This window comes from Balaenoptera musculus, chromosome 6, assembly GCF_009873245.2.
Source record: "Balaenoptera musculus isolate JJ_BM4_2016_0621 chromosome 6, mBalMus1.pri.v3, whole genome shotgun sequence".
Taxonomy (NCBI): Eukaryota; Metazoa; Chordata; class Mammalia; order Artiodactyla; family Balaenopteridae; genus Balaenoptera; species Balaenoptera musculus.
Genome location: NC_045790.1, coordinates 35616769 through 35624881, shown reverse-complemented (window position 1 = coordinate 35624881; position 8113 = coordinate 35616769).

The window sequence follows — 8113 nt, the reverse complement described above, 5'->3', positions numbered from 1 at the left end:
TATAATTTTAATAGTATTACCTCAGCCTGAAACTTCCACTACAGAAACCAAAGTTAATGTAATTTTAATGTCAACTCAGCCTAAAAACTCCACTACAGAAATCGAATTTAACTGGCAGCATTGTGGTATAGTGGAAAGAGCAAGGAGCAATCCAGGCTTGGGCCCTGGGTCTGCATCTAATAACTACTAAGTAGCCCACTCACACCTCTAAATTTTTATTTCCTTACTAGTAAAATCATGCTTCCCTCACAAGCTTTTGTGAGGAATAATTGATTGTCTTGAGTACTTTGTTAACTGCCACGTCTCATATGAGGGATTATTAACAATTAAAAATCTGGGGTTGGGAGTTCTCTGGCAGTCCAGTGGTTAGCACTCGGCACTTTCACTGCCATGGCCTCGGGTTCAGTCCCGGGTTGGGGAACTAACGTCCTGCAAGCTGCGCAGCTCGGCAAAAAAAAAAAAAGTGGACTTTATTCCCTTCTTGGGAGGTGCCTGGAGTGCTACAGCAAGTCCAAATTCCTGCTAGATTTCAGAGTCTTTAATGATCCATCCTCCCTTCTGCCCCCCTGACTGGCTGCCTCACAGTGTCACATGCACCAGCCTTTCATGTGTCAGCAGATCAATCCAGTAAACATTTATTGAACGCCAGCCCTGTAGAGTCTCTATACCAACCCAGGGGATACCAAGAACAATCACAACTCCTCTCTTCAAAACTTCACTGTCTAGTTATAGGTGAGGATGAGACACGGATGTAACCTTCTCCCACCCCCACTAACCTCACCCTTGAAGAAGCCTTCCAGTGGAGCAAACATTACACTATTCATCATTACCTTCTTGAAACCTTCCTTGGCTTCCTTACAAGTTCTCACTCAGCCCTTTTAATATTTCTTCCATTATAGTTCCAATCTGGGATGACTTCTTACCCTTCATACTTTCCTTGAGATAACTCACACCCATGATTTTAACTATTAACTATGAACTAATGCCTCAAAATAACTGTTACTAGCCCAGACCTCTTTCCTTATTCTTATTTTCAGTTCTGGGTATTCCAAATTAAACGCCCCACCACTACCTAAAATCTAACATCCAAATTAAGCTCATTACCCTGAGCTTCACACTCAACCAACGTTCCTGCTTTATTTCTTATCTTGCCAGTGTTAAATCAGTGACCCATATATTGCCAGTTTTAGTGGGTGATATTTAGTGCTCCAGCTAGACCTCTTTAGTACATTGGATACCAGTGAACAATCATTCTACCAGTCTCTCTTCCCTTGGCTTTTGTGATGGTACTCTGTGGTTCTTCTATTCTTCTGACTATTCCCTCCAAGATTCCTTTCTGAAATTCTTATCTCTCCAACCCTATGTTGGTGTTCCTCAGGAGTCCAGCCTTTATCCACAGTACTTCTTTCTCTGCTCACTTATATTTAATAATCTCAGCTATTCTCATGGCTTTAACTGCTGACTTCTAAGTCTATACTTGTATCCCTGGTCTTGCCACTGAGTTTCAGAATCCTGTTTATATCCCCTCGTTGCCTAAGAGTAATCTGGATGTTCCAGAAGCCCACAAACACTTCACATTCAAATGGCCAAGACAACCATTATCTTTCCCCCAGACCTAACCTCCTGTTTTCCCTGCCTCAGCTAATGGAACCATTATCCTCCATCATTCAAAACAGAAAGCTCTTGAGTTGTCCTTGATGCCTACATTTTGCCTTATCCTACACATTCAATTAATCATTAAACCTTGCTTTTAACCCCTACGTGTTTCTCAAATCCAGCCCCTCCTTTTCTTTTTTCAACTCTCTTTGGCTTGGACATCCCTCACATAGCCTTTGCGAATAAATGACCTGCTTTCCCTTCTTGCATAAAGTCCTGGTTCGCTGACACCTCCAGCAGGGCTTAAAAAGCTGCCTATTGGCCCCTGCCTCTCGGTAATGGTTTATTGCTTAGTCTTTTCAGAACAGCATTCTCTTTCATTTAGAGAACTGCCTCCCCAATTCCAAATGTGTGATTATTGGAAAAATACCAATTAGAGTAGCCCTACCTTTACTTTTCCACTATGGGAGTGGGCTTGTAACCAGGTTTGTACCTATTGAAGTTCATCCCTCAAATTTTCTAAGGGGAAATGCTTTCCTTTTTTTTTTTTTTTTTTTACCCTTTATCAGTCTGAGAAGTTTGAGATATTGAGTCGAGAGAGCAGCCAAGAGGCAGAACGAAAGAATCCTCATGGCACTGAGCCCTGACTTCTGATCTTTGAGATTCTCAGAGTGCTCCAAGTCTCTGCAACTCCTCCTTTAGTTCTGTGAACTGAGGATTCTGCCAACAAACCCCCTTTTCTGCTTAAACTAGTTGGAATTGGGTTCCTGTCACCTGCTAGTAAGAGTCCTGTTCTAGTTCTCATGCATCTGCCATACAGTCATGATTCCCTGCCTCTGCTCATACAGTTTACCCTCCCTGGAGCTGTAACCGATCAATGGGCTCGTGTGCCCACGGCACAGAAGGCCAAACTGACAGTGGGTGTTTGCAGCAAAGTCAGGGTTTATTGCAGGGTGCCAAGCAAGGGAGTGAGAGACAAGTCTCAGATCCACTCCAGCTTGGTCTTTGAGTTAGGGGTTTTTTAAGGAGAAGAACAAAGAAGCTGGGGTTAATCATCATTTTGTGACATTTCTTAATTGTAGTTTTGGGAGTCAGGACACCTATGGTTTACGAGTCTGGTCTGGTGGTCCGTGACCAGGGTTGGGTGGGTCTGTTAGCTCATTTTGCCCTGGAGGAACAACCTGAGTCCCTACCTTAATGATGTTACTGACAATAGCAATTTTAGTCATCTGACTCTGGTTGATTAGCGTTCAGTTAGCACAGGATTGAGGTCAGAGGGGACAAGAAAGGGAATAAAATTTTGGATAGAAAGGTAGGGGATAAACTCGGTACGGGAACTTGGTTTTAGGGGTACTCGGTTTCAGAGCTTCCTTAACACCTTTGTCATTCTGCTAATTCTTGCTATACTGGGAAAAGACCAAAAGCCAGGCCCTGGTCTTCGTCAATCCCAGCGAATTTAAGGCAAGTGGAGAGGATAAATCCTGCGGTAGGGGCCCTCTGGTGATCACTGCTATAGCTACCACCAGTTAGCATCACTGGTCGGTTAAGCATTAGAAGCAGAATTGAGTGCAGGCGGTCTCCTTAGGTTGTAATCTAGCAGCCCCGGGAGATTAACAAGGGTGGAGGAGACTAGCATGATCCAGTAGAGAGAAGTTTGGCTCTTCTACATCTATTATCCATATCCCTTAGCTTTCCCCTTATACATTTTTACATCACATAGGGAGTTGGTTTGTTGTATTGCTGCCTGAGTCGTACCCCCATAGATTCTTATGTAGTATATCTAGAGGCAGTGTGGGCACTTGGATTTTTTAAAAGCTCCCCAGGTAGTTCTTATGTGTAGCTAACGTTAAGAACCACTGCCCGAGGGTGCCTGATCAGGACGAACCTGTTTTCATGGACAAGCAGTCTGACTCTTGCCATAAATTTCTGCAATGAAGAGATAGGCAATGATTGCCCTAAGGCAGAGTTTTCATCCAGAGAATGAGTTGGGAAGTATTACTTTCTCCTCTGTTTTTTGGAAGAGTTTTCGAAGGATTGGTGCCAATTTTTTGACTGTTTGGTAGAATTCACCAGTGAAGCCATCTGGGCCTGGCTTTGTGGGAAGCTTTTTTTGTTTTTTTTTATTACTAATTCAATCTCTACTTGTTATAGGTCTATTCAGATTTTCTATTTCTTCTTGAGTCCGTTTTATTTATTTATTTATTTATTTTGGCCACGCCACACGGTTTGTGGGATCTTAGTTCCCCAGACAGGGATCGAACCTGGGCCTCCTGCAGTGGAAGCATGGAGTCCTAACCACTGGACGGCCAGGGAATTCCGAGTCCGTTTTGATAGTCTGTGTATTTCTAGGAATTTTTCCATTTCATCTAGGTGATCTGATTTGCTAGCATACACTTGTTCATAGTATTACCTATGATCCTTTTTATTTTTATAAGGTTGGGAGTAATGTCCCCTCTTTCATTTCTAATTTTAGTGATTTGAATTTTTCTCTTTTTTTGTTTTTCTTGGTCAATCTAGCTAAAAGCTGATCAATTTTGATGTTTTTGGGGAATGGATCAACTTTGTTTTTGTTGATTCTTTTCTATTGTTTTTCTATTTTTTATTTCATTAATTCTTGCTCTGACTTTTATTATTTCTTTCCTTCTACTTGTTTTGGTTTAGTTTGCTCTTCTTTTTCTAGTTCCTTAAGGTAGAAGGTTAGGCTACTGATTTGAGATCTATCTTCTTTATATTAATAAATCTTTTTAAGGGGACTTCCCTGGCAGTCCAGTGGTTAAGACTCCACACTTCCACTGCAGGGGGTGTGGGTTCAATCCCTGGTCGGGGAACTAAGATCCCGCAGGCTGAGCGGTGCAGCCGAAAAATTAAAAACAAAACAAATATTTTTAGGGCAGTTCAGGTTCACAACAGCATTGAGCAGGACGTACAGAGAGTTCCCATACACGCCCTGTCCCTACACATGTACAACCTCCCCCACTAGAGACGTCCTGCTCCAGAGTGGGACATTCGTTACCATTCATGAACCTGCATTGACTCGTCATCACCCAAGTCCATGGTTTACATTAGAGTTTACTTTTGGTGTTGTACATTCTATTGGTTTTGACAGTGAACCCACTATTATAGTATTGTATCATACAGAGTTGTTTCACTTCCCTAAACATCCTCTGTGCTCTGCCTGTTCATCCCTTCCTTCCCTCTAATCCCTGGAAACCACGATTTATTTTTTTACTGTCTCCATAGTTTTGCCTTTTCCAGAATGTCATATACAATAGTTGGAAACATACAGTATGTAGCTTTTTCACATTGGCTTCTTTCACTTAGTATTTGCATTTAAGTTTCCTCCATGTGTTTTTCATGGCTTGATAGCTCATTTCTATTTAGGTCTGAATAATATTCCATTGTTTGGATTTCTTTTTTAATGTAAGTATATATAGCTATAAATTCCCACCTGAGCACTGCTTTCGTTGCTTGTCATAACTTTTGGTATGTGGGGTGAAGCACTGTTTGTATAGGAAAGGCAGGATAAATGCTTGCTTACTTCCATTTAATGACAAGTTTTGGAAATAATGAGTGGGTTCCCTAGTATGCCAGTTATGAATTATTGACTTTCAGTTCCAAATTTATCCTTTTTGCCTGCTCTGTGAAATGGATTTGGGCCCTTTAAATACTTATCCTTTACCAGCTGGCAGGTATTAAGCTTTGTCAGTAGAGGGCAACAGAGAGATACTGCAGGAGGAAAGGGTTTCCTTTCCTGTTTCTAGTGTTTGGGTTGGGCAGGCTTCTGTGCTGTAGGCAGCTTCTCCAGCGTCTGGTTCCTGTGCTTCAGCACCTGGTTTCTTCAGTGTATGATGGCCAGCAGCCAGAAATTTCTCCTGGCACCTTCCCCTCCAAAGTGGTTTGTGGTAGACGGCCTCTTGTGAGACACGTCCCCAAGAATGGCTTTCCCCAGCACCATATAAGGTAGATTTCTGGCAACTTCCACCAGTGCAGCACCACAGCAGCTTCCCTATCTAGTGAGCCATAGGCGCATCCCCTCTAACAAAAGTCTGCACCTCAGCTCTGGGGTGATCTTCACTGGACACTTCATCTCAGCTCTAGAGGAAGTGGCTCTTCCTTACATTGCTAATCCTGTATTCTTTTAGAGTTCTCTTTTACTTCTTTACTAGTCAGTCCCTTATTACTCTCATCCCTTGTTGTAGTTAATAAGTCTTTAAATAAATAAAACCTTCCCTGTTTAAATTACTATGTGGTTCCTCTCTCCTGACTGGACTCAGACTGATACAACTGGTAATTTCTAAAGGGGACGGTAAGGTTTTTTGTTTGATGAACTTATCTGTCAAAATTAAGAATTTCTGTTTAATCCTTTTAGCAATGAAGGATAAAACTAATGGACATAATAGAAGACAGCTGAAATGTCTAACACTGACAAGATATACAAGTCTTGTATATCTACAATATACAAGAAACCATCAGCAAGAAAAACTGAGCAACCCCAACAGAAAAATGGGCAAAGGATGTGAATAAGCAATCTAAAAAGAGAAACTCAAAAGGTCACTAAGAAATGTTCAGACTCAGTAATCAGAGAAACTCAAATTAACAGAACAATGAGATTATCGCATCACACCTTTTGGTTTAAAAAACATTTGGGAGCTGGATAATGGTTATATCTCAAATATACCTTAGATCTGCCCTCTCCTCTCCATCACATTTGCTGTCACTCTAGTCCAAGGCCACCATCTTCTGTATTAACATAATACAAAAATGCAACTTTTCTGCCCACTTATATTCTTGCTCCCCCACAATTCACTCTTCGCCTGGGAGCATGAGAAATCTTTAAGGGTAATTCAGACGCTGAAACTGAGTGCCCCTAAAACCGAGTTCCCTTACTGAGTTTATGATTAATCTCTCTATCCAAGACTTTATTCCCTTTCTTGTGTTCCCTCTGACCTCCATCCTGTGCTAACTGAACATTAATCAACCAGAATCAGATGACGAAAATTGCTGTTGTCAGTAACATCGTTAATGTACTAAAATCACTCACTATTATAGAGATCATTAATGTACAAACTCAGGACAAGATGAGCTCCCAAGCCATGGACCACCAGCCCAGAGACTTGTAAACCAGAGACATCCTGACTCCTGAAACTATGATTAAGAAATGTCACCAGATGATGATCAATCCCAGCCTCTTTTATCTTCCCCTTTAAAAAACAAAACAAAACGAAAAAAACCCTAACTCAAAAACCAAGTTGGAGTGGATCTGAGGCTTGTCTCTCACTCTTTCGCTTGGTGCCCTGCAATAAGCACTGTACTTTTCTTCACCAAAACCTGGTGTCAGTAGATTGGCTTTGCTTCGCATGGAGTGAGCAGACCCGTGTTCAGTTAGGTAACAATACCACGTCTTTGCTTAGAACCTTTTAACTTCCTGTTGCTCTTCGAATAAAATCCATTATCATGGCCTGCAGGTGATCCATGTGATCTCCTTACCTACCTCTCCAGTTTCATACTGTGCCACTCTCCTTGCTTACTGCTCTCCAGCAAATATTTCAATAACTTGAACACTTCAAGCGCTTTCCTTCCTCCATAGCTTTTGCACATGCTATTCCCTCTGAATCTTCACATAGCTTACCCTTCTCATCTGTCCTTCTACTCAAAGAAAGCTGGCCACCTTTTCTGGAGGAGATCCTAGTAAGTCTCTATCACTGCTACCCTACTTATTTCTTTCATAACGCAAATTATTAGTTTGTAAATATAAATTACTTAGTTTTAACCTCCCCTACTAGACAATGCACTTCATTGAGGGTAGAGACCATGTTTGTCTTTTTCACCATTAACCTCCAGCACTTAGAGCAATGCCTAAGACAAAAATAGGCATTAGAATGTATGTGAATGAATGACTCTATTTTGTGTTCTTGGGGAAGCCTGGACCGGTGAATTACTTTACAAATGCAGATGCTTCACACTTAAACGTTGTGTTCTAGTTAGTAATGCAACAACAAAACACAAACAAAAGAACGCCACACATTCACTCAAAACATTTTGCACTTTGAAAATTATCAGTGCCTCCAAACTTTTCCCCCCTCACGTTGTGTCCATCTGCCCGTTCAAGTCCTTTATCATTTCTAATAAATGGTTTTTCGTTTTCTAAACTGATTTATAAGAGCTATTTGTATGTTAGCCTTTGATCGTTTGTTTTGCAGGTATTTTTTCCCAGACTGCCTTTTGACTATTTAGTTTTCGTTTTCATCCTAAGCCTGAACTACTCTAGTAAGGAGGTGCTGTCTGAGGTGACTCCAGAAAACCAGGTGAAGCTGGCTGGGTGGGAGGGTAAAAGGGCATGGTAGCAGGAGAGCACAGGGACTCTCAAAAGGAAAACAACTATTGATTACGCAAGTCCGGGCCCGCCTACCCTCCTGGGATCCTAGCCACCTACAGCCACTAGCAACCTCCTTCAGCCCGGAGCCTGGCGCGCCTGTCTGACGTCACGGACGCACCGCACAGTTGACTCAGGCCGCGC